Genomic DNA, 11,495 nt, shown 5'->3' on the forward strand with positions numbered 1-11,495 from the left:
ATCAGTTTGCCACTAATTAATCTGTCCAAAGGGCAGCCCCTGGGCTCTGGCTGGACCACACCACCACACTGTCTGATTCTTTTGAGGCCAGATTTGTGGCTCAGCGAGGACGGTGTCTTCACTCATTTTTCTCATGTGGTTTTGGCTGAGGGAATTTGCAAGTTTAAGACTGGGTTCAAGTTGGGCACAGTGGCTCATGCCTGTAATCCCAGCACTTTGGGAGGCTGAGGTGGGAGGATAACTTGAGCCCAGAAGTTCAAGACCAGCCTGGGCAACATAGGGAGACCCCCGTCTCTACACAAATAATAAAAAAAATTAAGCCAGGGATACTGGATTAAGATGGCAGGTAGGAGGCAGGACTAGCTTTCAGCTCCCACTCTGATGGACAGAGCATGTGGAGACTCACATCATGAACTTTTGCTCCAAGAACTATGGCAGGAACATAGCAGGAAAGCTGAGAGAATCCACAGACCCTTTGAAGGAACTGGATCACCTCTGTAGGCTCCCTGACACGCCAAAAAAAAAAAAACTGTGGGTCGGCTTGCTTTCTCAACAAGGAGGCTCATGATCTGGGACAAGTTCTCAGCCCTGGTCACTGGCTGCCTGGTGGAAATACTCAGTGCTGTTGAGGGAACATGGTGGGAGTGAGACTGGTCTTTAGGACTGAAGGCTGAGTGGCAGTAGGGTGAAGCCTGTGACTGCTGGCTTTCCCCCACTTCCCTGGCGACCTGTATGACTAAGCAGAGGCAGTCATAATCCCCCTGAGAATATAAATACATTGAACTGGGAACCACATTCCCATCCTTGACAGTAGCTGCAGCAAGTCCCACCTAAGGAGAGTCTGAGCTCAGACATACCTAATGCTGCCCCCACCTGGTGGTCTTTCTGTACCTGCCCTGGTAGCTGAAGACAAAGGCCATAATCTCTTGGGAGCTCTATGGCCCTGCCCACCTCCTGAGAAATCTGAATACTTAACCAGATGTCCCTAGGGCATGTTTGCATCCTCCCTATGGGACTGCAGCTGATGCACTCTTGAATGCGCCATTTCCTGGCTGAAGACCAACCAACACAAAACCAGCCCACTAAGCAAAAAACACAACCAAGGACCCTCAGAGTTCACTTCACTCCCCTGCTACTTCCACCAGAGCAGGTGCTGGTATCCATGGCTAAAAGACCTGAAGATGGATCACATCACAGGACTGTCTGCAGACACTCCCCAGTACCAGCCCAGAGCCCAGTAACTACACTGGGTGACTGGACCCAGGAGAGCAATAACAATCACTGAGGTCTGGCTCTCAGGAAACTCCATTTCTAGGGGAAGGGGGAGAATACCACATCAAGGGAGCACCCTGTGGGACAAAAGAATCTGAACAATAGCCCTTGATTCCCAGATCTTCCCTCTGACATAGTCTACCCAAATGAGAAAGAACCAGAAAAACACTTCTGGTAATATGACAAAACATGGTCCTTTAACATTTCCAAAAGATCATACCAGCTCACCAAAAATGGGTCTAAACCAAGGTGAAATCTCTGAATTGCCAGAAAAGGAATTCAGAAGGTCAATTATTAAGCTAATCAAGGAGGCACCAGAGAAAGGTAAAGTCTAAATTAAAGAAATCAAAAACATGATACAGGATATGAAAGGAAAATTCTTCAGTGAAATAGCATAAATAAAAAACAGTCAAAACTGGAAATCAAGGATATACTTAGAAAAATGCATAGAATCAAACAAGCAGAAGAAAGAACTTTAGACCTTGAAGACAAGGCTTTTGAATTAACCCAATCCATCAAAGACAAAGAAAATTAAAAAAAAAAAAAAAATGAACAAAACCTCCAAAAAGTATGGGACTATGTTAAATATCCAAACCTAAGAATTACTAGTGTTCCCAAGGAAGAAGAGAAATCTAAAAATTTGGAAAACATATTTGAAGGAATAATCAAGGAAGACTTCCCTGGCCTTGCTAGAAATCCAGACACCAAATACAAGAAGCTCAAAGAACACCTGGGAAGTTCATCACAAAGAGATCATTGCCGAGGCACATAGTCATCAGGTTATCTAAAGTCAAGACAAAGGAAAGAATCTTAAGAGCTGTGAGGGAAAAGCATCAGGTAACCTGTAAAGGAAAATCTGTCAGATTAACAGCACATTTCTCAGCAGGAACTTTATAAACTAGAAGGGATTGGGGTCCTATTTTTAGTCTCCTTAAACAAAACAATTATCAGCCAAGAATTTTGTATCCAGTGAAACTAAGCTTCATAAATGAAAGATACAGTCTTTTCCAGACAAACAGATACTGAGAGAATCCGCCACTGCCAAGCCAGCACTACAAGAACTGCTAAAAGGAGCTCTAAATCTTGAAACAAATCCTGGAAACACACCAAAATAGAACCTCCTTAAAGGATAAATCTAACAGGACCTATATAGCAATATCACAGTGAAAAAAAAATCAAGATATTCAGGCAACAAATAGCACAATAAATAGAGCAGTACCTCACATCTCAATACCAACATTGACTCTAAATGGCCTAAATGTTCCACTTAAAAGACACAGAAAGCATAAGAATTCATCAACCAAGTTTCTGCTGTTTTCAGAGACTCACCTAACACATAAGGACTCACATAAAGTTAAAGTAAAGGGGTGGAAAAAGATATTCCATGGAAATGGACACCAAAAGCAAGCAGGAGTAATTATTCTTATATCAGACAGAGCAAACTTTAAAGTGACAGCAGTTAAATGACAAAGAGGGACATTATATAATGACAAAAAGACTAGTCCAACAGGAAAATATCACAATTCTATATATATATGCACCTAACACCAGAGCTCCCAAATTTATGCAACAATTACTACTAGACCTAAGAAATGAGATACATGGCAATACAATAATAGTGAAGACTTTAATACTCCACTGACAGCACTACACAGGTCATCAAGACAGAAAGACAACAAAGAAACAATAAACTTAAAGTATACCCTACAACAAACAAACTTAACAAATATTTATGGAACATTCTAGCCAACAACTGCAGAATATACATTCTATTCAGCAACATGGAACATTCTCCAAGATAGACCATCTGATAGGCCACAAAACAAGTCTCAGTAAATTTAAGAAAATTGAAATTATATCAAGTACTCTCTCAGACCACAGTGTAATAAAATTGGAAATCAACTCCAAAAGGAACCCTCAAAACCATGCAAATACCTGGACATTAAATAACCTGCCCCGGAATGATCATTGGGTCAACAACGAAATCATGATGGAAATTAAAATATTGTTTGAACTGAATGATATTCCTCAGAAGGAAGTCTAACACTATGTCATATCCTAGTCATTCCTTGAAGTTTATTATGCCTACTGTCTTCAATTTCCAAGCTCCCCAAGACTCACTCTCCCTCATCAGCTCTTATGATCTATATAGGTTATCTATGCCTCAGCGAGATCATTAGCCTCCATTAACACTCCCACTTACATTTTAATCCTATGTCTATAACCGAGATTGGTCATCTCCTTTTCAAGAGATTTCAAGCCTCAGGGAATACATAAGAGTCATTTTGGAGAAAGAGAGCTCTTCCTGACTGTTCCTATCTTCCTACTTTTTTCATTTAGTTACCCTCTACTTTGCCAATGCCTAGGGATGTGTTAGTCTGTCTCTCGGCCTTTATTACATGATGAGGGTCTTGTCAGTAATTTTTTATTGACTATAATTGTTCTTCTCAAACCTCTCTACTCAGGCGCCCTTGGCTATCCTAAGGGTGTGGCATGAAGTATCTCTCCATAGGTGGGGAAAGTTCTTTGATATCTTATGTTTCATTTTTAATAATTCATGCCAATTTTGCATTTTAATTAGTAATATCTTTAAGTAAAAAGTCTTCCATTACTAAATCTTTAAGCAAAAACACAATAAAAGAATTAGCAAACAGATACTTCAGGAACTTTGTTTTGAGGCACTGGTCTAATGCTTTATGAGTATTTAATCTTTGCAATCCTAGGAGGTAGCTATTGTTGTTAATCTCATTTTTACAGATGAGGAAACCAAGGCACAGAGAGATTTAGCAACTTGCTCAAGGTCTCATGAGCTTCTAAATATTGGAGCTAGGATTTAAAACCAGACAAAATCTGATGCCTGAGTCTAGAAATCTAGACTTAATCACTTCTATGTTCTTAAACACTTTCGGTTAAGGGTCTGAACCACTTTTCTGTGACCCTACCTACCCACCCTTCTTCTACCTCCCATTCACCCTCGAAGGTATAAGTGACCTAAATTTGTGAAGCTGAAACCTAATAATAAAGACACATATTTTAATGTGGCATTAAAGGAGTTTTAGGATCTGATAAACATTTACCTCTCCAGCCTCATTTTCTGTCACTTCTTCCCACTTAATGCTTTAATTACACCAAGCTACATTTGGCTTCTTGAACTCGCCACACTGTGCCTTTCCTACTCTCCTTCCTGAGTTCCCTACCCACTGCACCCTAGCCAGAAAAATTAACTGTCTGGAGAATCTCATTTGTCTTTTACAATGTGTTAGATGTTGCTCCCTCTTGAATCACTCCCATGTCCCAAGGAAATATTATTCATGTTTCAATGTTTGCATGTCTCTCACTATAGCACAATTTACACCCTAGTACATCTGTCTAGACTCTGAAATCCTTGAGGCAGGAGCTGTCTCATATCTTCTCTGCCCCATGGGTGTTACATACAGTATTTGTTTCCGGGGTTGATGTAGACAATGGCTGAGAGAAGATCATGTTCTTTTTTTTTCTTTTTTCTTTTTTTGAGACAGGGTCTTTCTCTGTTACCCAGGCTGGAGTACAGTGGTGCAATCACAACTCACTGCAGTCTCGACCTCCCAGGCCTAAGCAATCCTTTTACGTCAACCTCTTGAATAGCTGGGACTGTAGGCGCACACCACCACTCCCAGCTAATTTTTGTATTTTTAGTTGAGACGGGGTTTCACCATGTTGCCCAGCTGATATGCAACTCCTGAGTTCAAGCGACCTTCCCACCTTGGCCTCTGAAAGTGTTGGGATTACAGGCATGAGCCACTCTGCCTGACTAGTCTTGCTCTTTTTCTGCAATATGAGTTATAAGGACTATACAAACTTGGAACACATACTGGCCATCTTGTTAGCACCTGGAGAAAATCTGTGTGCAAATAAAACCAAGCAGAGGTCATTAGATTTCCAATAGTAGAATTTGAATTCAGTTAAATCTAGCTTGCAGTTAAGTGCTTCAGTTAAATCAGAAGCAGTTGTTGTTCCAATAGTAGAATTTGAATCCCTTTTTTCAATCAGACCTAATGGAAGTTACACTATGTGGATTTCCCAATTATGCAAGTCAATAAAATTTCCCACAGTTTTAGTTCATTATTGATTGAGGTAGTTTGGGCTGGTTTTCTGACACTTTCAACCAAATAAGTTCTGTGTGATAAAGGAGGTTATGATTATATCTATTTAAAGTTACGTAGTTAACACATGTAGAGCTTGGGTGTGAATCCAAGCCTGCTTCTCTGTTAAGCTCACATTCCTTTCAATATTCCATGTTACTTCTCATTCAGTAATTCAGACATTTTTCATTCATTCTACAAACAGATAGTTAGTATATGTCTCATGCCAGGTGCTAGCACTATAGAGACACATGACAGAATGACAGATTTTCTTTTTCTTTTTTTTTTTTTTGAGATGCAGTTTTGCTCTTGTTGCCCGGGCTGGAGTGCAGTGGCACGATCTTGGCTCACTGCAACCTTCATCTCCTGGGTCCAAGTGATTCTCCTGTATCAGCCTCCCTAGTAGCTGAGATTACAGGCGCATGCCACCATTTTTGTATTGTTAGTAGAGATGGAGTTTCACCATGTTGGCCACACTGGTCTTGATCTCCTGACCTCAGATGATCCACCCGCCTCGGCCTCCCAAAGTGCTGGGTTTACAGGCATGAGCCATCGCGCCCTGCAGAGATTTCTAACACTAGGTTTTTGCGTCATTGTGATAATCATGGCTATTAATAATGAATATACAACAAAATGGTTTTGCCAACCAAATTGCTACCTGTTCTGATTCTCCCTGTATCCTGAGCCCATTATAGTTATGAAAGACTCCCCCACTCTTGGTGTGGTAACTGTGAGGGGGAATGCCCTCAGAGTCGAAGGACAGAGGATTCTCCAAGCCCACTGCTACTGCCCTACTTCCAGCTCTTAGTATTCCTCATTTGGGTGTTTGCATGAGTTTTCTCTCTTTCTCTTTCTTTCTTTCTTTCTCTCTCTCTTTGTCCTTCCTTCCTTCCTTCCTTCCTCTCTCTCTCTCTCTCTCTTTCTTTCTTTCTCTTTCTCTCCTTCCTTCCTTCCTTCCTTCCTTCCTTCCTTCCTTCCTTCTTCTCTTTCTTCTTAAGACAGCATCTTACTCTGTCACCAGGATGGAGTGCAGTGCTGCAAGCTTGGCTTACTGCAGCCTCAAACTCCTGGGCTCAAGGGATCCTCCCAAGTAGTTGGAAGTACAGGCACATGCCAGAAAATTAGCTTTGTGTGTGTGTGTGTGTGTGTGTGTGTGTGTGTGTAAACAGTCTTGTTATGTTGCCCAGACTGGTCTTGAACTCTTGATCTCAAATGACCCCCCGCCTTGGCCTCCCAAAACATTGGGATTAAAGGCATTGGCCATTGTGTCCAGCTGCATGCATTTTTTATTCTTTCGTTTACTTACCAAATATCTATAAAGCTTATGCTATGCGGTCTGGCCCTGTGGTAGGAATGGGGAACTCATGAAGAATAAGACCTGGAAGTTACTCTCAAGAAGTTTATGTATGTTGAAACAGACATACAAAACTGGAAGGCAATGTGGTCTGCACAATGATGAAGGTATTTGCTGAGGTAAAGAAATATAGAGAGGATTTAAACATTTAGCAGGGTCTCTGTGACTGATGCACCAAGGGCAATGAAGGCAGACCCATGCCTGTAATCCCTGTCAGTCCTAGTAAGCATGAATTGCTGACTTAATTAACTTGTAACCAAGTGATTGGTTGGTGCCATTGAAGGATGGTACCATATTGAGGGTTTAGATTCAATCCTTAGTGCTGCCAAGTCAGACCTCCAGCAGCAGCAGAGGCTAGGTCAACTGTAGCAGGGCTCATGAGATGCCTCCAAGCCTATTACCACGGCCATGCAGTTTGTGGGCTCAGTGTTGTTCCTTGGGTAGACAAGGACACAGGCTGGCTGACCCCCACTGGATGCCTCATCCTATCCACACAGGTGTTCAGTGCTTCCTCCTCAGGAGTTGTTCTGTTTTGGGCATTGATCTGAGACAAAAAGATCCACACATTTTATGCTTAAAATTCCGTAAATTCATTCAGGCGCTACTTTCCCAAACATCTTTGTCTCTGATTTTATAATCTTGGTATTTTGTTTCATCCAGAATGTGACAAACCAGCTCGGCAACTTGTGACTACCGGGTAATCTACATGCACTCTGACCTATGATCACTTCACTTCCCCCACCATGCCGGGTTGGAGACTCCTTATCATCCTCATCATCAACACCAAATGTACTCAGCGCTCTGCTTACTGGAAGCAGTACTCTTCCCCACCACCTTTCACAGTCCCCCTGTGTGAGGCAAAAGCGCAGCAGTAGTCTATTTTCAGTCAGCCAGGTGTGAACTTTTTCTTCCTATTTAGTGAAGTTAGTGAATGAGGGACAGCAGAATATGCCACCCCAAAACATGCCACTTTGGCATAAGGATCATATTGAGCTGAAGGCAATTGAGAAGCAGCAGATACAAGAAAGGCCCTCTGCCTTTTCCCTATTTGCCTAAAAGTGTGACATAAACTTGTAAGCTAGCTCTTATCTTCCATTAGTTAGTTCCCCTGTGCATTTCCCTTCACGTGTTTTGCAGCTGTAGAAACTCAAAGTCCTTTTCCTTTGTTTTGTCACTTCTCTACAAATTTGTTGTTCTTCTGTTAAGATGCTATCTAAATCCAAGTTCTTACTACTGCTTTGAGCTACTCATCACTGAATACTCCTTTGTGTAAACACGTGTGAATCAACATTTGTTTGTCTTTTTCTTGTGAATTTGTCTTTGTTGGTCTAATTTTTAGGGCCTCAGCCAGTGAACCTAGGAGGGTAGAGGGAATAATATTTTTTCTAGACTACATTAGTCATAGGAAACTCCCACAGGGCTGAAAGTATGGGCTGGGGAAGAGGTATTGGCGCAAAAGACATAGGCGACGTGAGAATTTTGGCTACTTGGTCATATGAAGAGTCTCCTACCTTTCCTTAAACCCAATAGTTGTTTTTTTTGTTGTTGATGTTTTTTTTTTTTTGAGACGGAGCCTTGTTCTGTCTCCCAGGCTGGAGTGCAGTGGTGCAATCTTGGCTCACTGCAAGCTCCACCCCCTGGGTTCACGCCATTCTCCTGCCTCAGTCTCCCAAGTAGCTGGGACTACAGGCGCCCGCCACCACGCCCAGCTAATTTTTTTTGTATTTTTAGTAGAGATGGGGTTTCACCGTGTTAGCCAGGATGGTCTTGATCTCCTGACCTCATGATCCGCCTGTCTCGGCCTCCCAAAGTGCTGGGATTTTTGTTGATAATTTGCATTTGATTATTTTTGGTCTTTTTCCTCTTAATGTAAATCATGATTAAATTACACAGCATGCCACTACATTTTTTTGGTGGCATTTAATAATAGATTCAATACTTTTGCCATCAGGATTTTCTTTTGCCTACTTTCTTGTTTTGAAGAATTTGTATCCATTTGTGGTGAAGGAAAGAATTCTCTAATGTTTTATATATTCCTTGGAAGGAAGTCTGACACCACGTTACATACTAGTCATTCCAGTCTGAGAATTTCCTAAGGTGTTTGTACCATTAGAAGCGTTCCGCTTGGTAAATACAGAACTCCACCAGTTCTTCTTTTTCAGGGCCTGCTTCATTGACTGAACTTCCCCCATCTGCATGTGTAGCCTCATCACAGATTGCCTAAAATGATGTCACATTGCCATACATCATTAACTGAGTTATTTTGTATAAGGGACATTCTTTTTCCTCAGGGACCTGCATTTGGAGTATGCTTATGAGCCAGACAGAGAATTGGGGAAGCAGAATTGAAGTTCCTGGTTGGTTATAAATAATGTGAGTGGGTAGCATGATACTGGAAGTGTTGGTGCAGCACCCACGACGCACTTGACCACATTTATGAGTCCCTTGAGGCAGTGACTGATCCTGACCCTGGCTTGTGTTCACAGAACTGGTTTGTTGTCTGACATGCAGGAGGCAATGTAGGGTGGCAGAAACAACATGGACTTTGAAATAAGGAACCTCTGGATTGAAATCTCAAAATTTAGATATGGGTAGGTAGGGCATTTAACTTCCTTGAGCCTAATTTCTTGCCTGAAAAATGTGTTAATATAGAAGATCTAAAACTTTCTTGTTTCTGGCCTCCCAGGTCTTAGTGATTTTTTTTCATAGTACCCTTAGGCCAGAAGAAATGACCAACAATCCTGTTTATTAACAGTCCTGTTTATTTAGTTAGGTCTAAATTAACTTATTAAGTATGTTCCAACAACTTGGTAGCTATTAAAAAAAGAAGAGCCATAAATTGAAAGAAAAAATGCAATTTAATTTTATTCTTAAATAGTCACAATTTCTTATGGATGAAATTTGCATGCCTTTTGGGTATTGTACAATTTCTTGATTTTTGGAATAAGGTCAATTGACTTTCATTCAGTGTTTGCTTTTTTTATTTATTTTTTATTATTTTTTTGAGATGGAGTCTTGCACTGTCACCTGGGTTGGAGTGCAGTGGCGTCATCTTGGCTCACTGCAACCTCTGCCTTCTGAGTTCAAGCGATTCTCCTGCCTCAACCTTCTCAGTAGCTGGGATTACAGGTGTCCGCCACCATGACCAGCTAATTTTTAGTAGAGACGGGGTTTCATTGTGTTGGCCAGGCTGGTCTCGAACTTCTGATCTTGCCCACCTTGGCCTCCCAAAGTGCTGGGATTACAGGCGTGAGCTGCCGTGCCCGGCTGTACAGTGTTTGCTTTTTATTACAGCAACAGCAGAAAACCCAGCTTTGCAAAATTCAGTGATATCTAATGGAATATAGCATGACCTCCTATTGAAATTGTGAACTATTTCAAGCAGTTTGTGAAGTGTTGAGCAAACATCGAGTGTCACTGTATTTCCCTTGAAAATTTGAAGTATTCTGTGAGTTCATATTTGCAGCTCAGGTTATCTCAACATGCAGTTTGAGAACTGTGCATAGAATTGAGAAGATGTAAATGCAGGGATGTTAGCAGAGTGAATGTTATAGTGATTAGGCAGTGCCTGATGTAATCATAGGTGCCCAATAAAGCAGCTAGGGACATGTGCTTGTTGAAAGAAGAAGGGGAGGGGAGGAGAAATGGAGGGAGCGAGGGATAGAGGACTCAGAAAAATATGGCTCGTAACTTGATCCAGCAAAGATTCCTATGAAAAATAAAATCTTCTTAATGTTCCAAGACCAAGTCTTCTATGTATACCTCTTGCTGTTGCACTGACATGTGCTATGTGGTGGTACTGTCTCTTTGACACACACACACACGCGCGCGCGCGCACGCATGCGTGCCTACGATAGGCAGGTAGTGCATTGGAAAGAACCTGGGAATCCTACCTCAGAAGATCTGAGACGGTGGTTTCAGTTTCACTGGTTGAGTAACCTGGGGGAAATTATATGGCCTCCCTGAGCCTCAAGTGAGCACAGAACAAGTTGGGAACACCTTCAACTTGTACAGTAGTTTATGGCAAACCAAGTGTCCAAGCGTCAGCCTTCGGGTCAGGGTGGTGATAAGGGTGAAGTGGTGACTGCAGTCAGCTGGAGAGCCATGGCCATGCTGAGCGGGGCAATTGCTACTCAGCTCTAATTGATTGTGACGGAATTGTCTGATTTTTCAAGAGATGTCAGAAAATGTTAATGCTGCATGAGAACCCTGACTTGTATAAACTAATTAAAACGAATACATTTTTAAAAGAACACTACTGTGTGGTCAAACACACGCAAAAAAAAAAAAAAGAAAAAAAAAGAAAAAAAAGAAAAAGAAAAAACCCAAAATATACCTTTAGATTAACTTTCACCAAGGGACCACTCCTTTTCAACCCTGGAACCAGTCCAATCCCTTTACTTCTGGTTGGCAGAGGCAGCAGCAAACCTAGCATATACAGCCCATGGATTGGACCATCTTTTGACAGCCCCTTTTTTTTTGGATTATAGTTTAAGTTCTAGGGTACATGTGCACATCGTGCAGCTTTGTTACATATGTATCCATGTGCCCTGTTGGTGTGCTGCACCCATTAACTCGTCATTTACATTAGGTATATCTCCTAATGCTATCCCTCCCCCCTGCCCCCGCTCCACAATAGGCCCCGGTGTGTGATGTTCCCCTTCCCGTGTCCAAGTGATCTCATTGTTCAATTCCCACCTATGAGTGAGAACATGTGGTGTTTGGTTTTCTGTTCTTGTGATAGTTTG

The sequence above is a fragment of the Mandrillus leucophaeus genome, unplaced genomic scaffold (genome assembly GCF_000951045.1).
Source record: "Mandrillus leucophaeus isolate KB7577 unplaced genomic scaffold, Mleu.le_1.0 Scaffold267, whole genome shotgun sequence".
NCBI lineage: Eukaryota > Metazoa > Chordata > Mammalia > Primates > Cercopithecidae > Mandrillus > Mandrillus leucophaeus.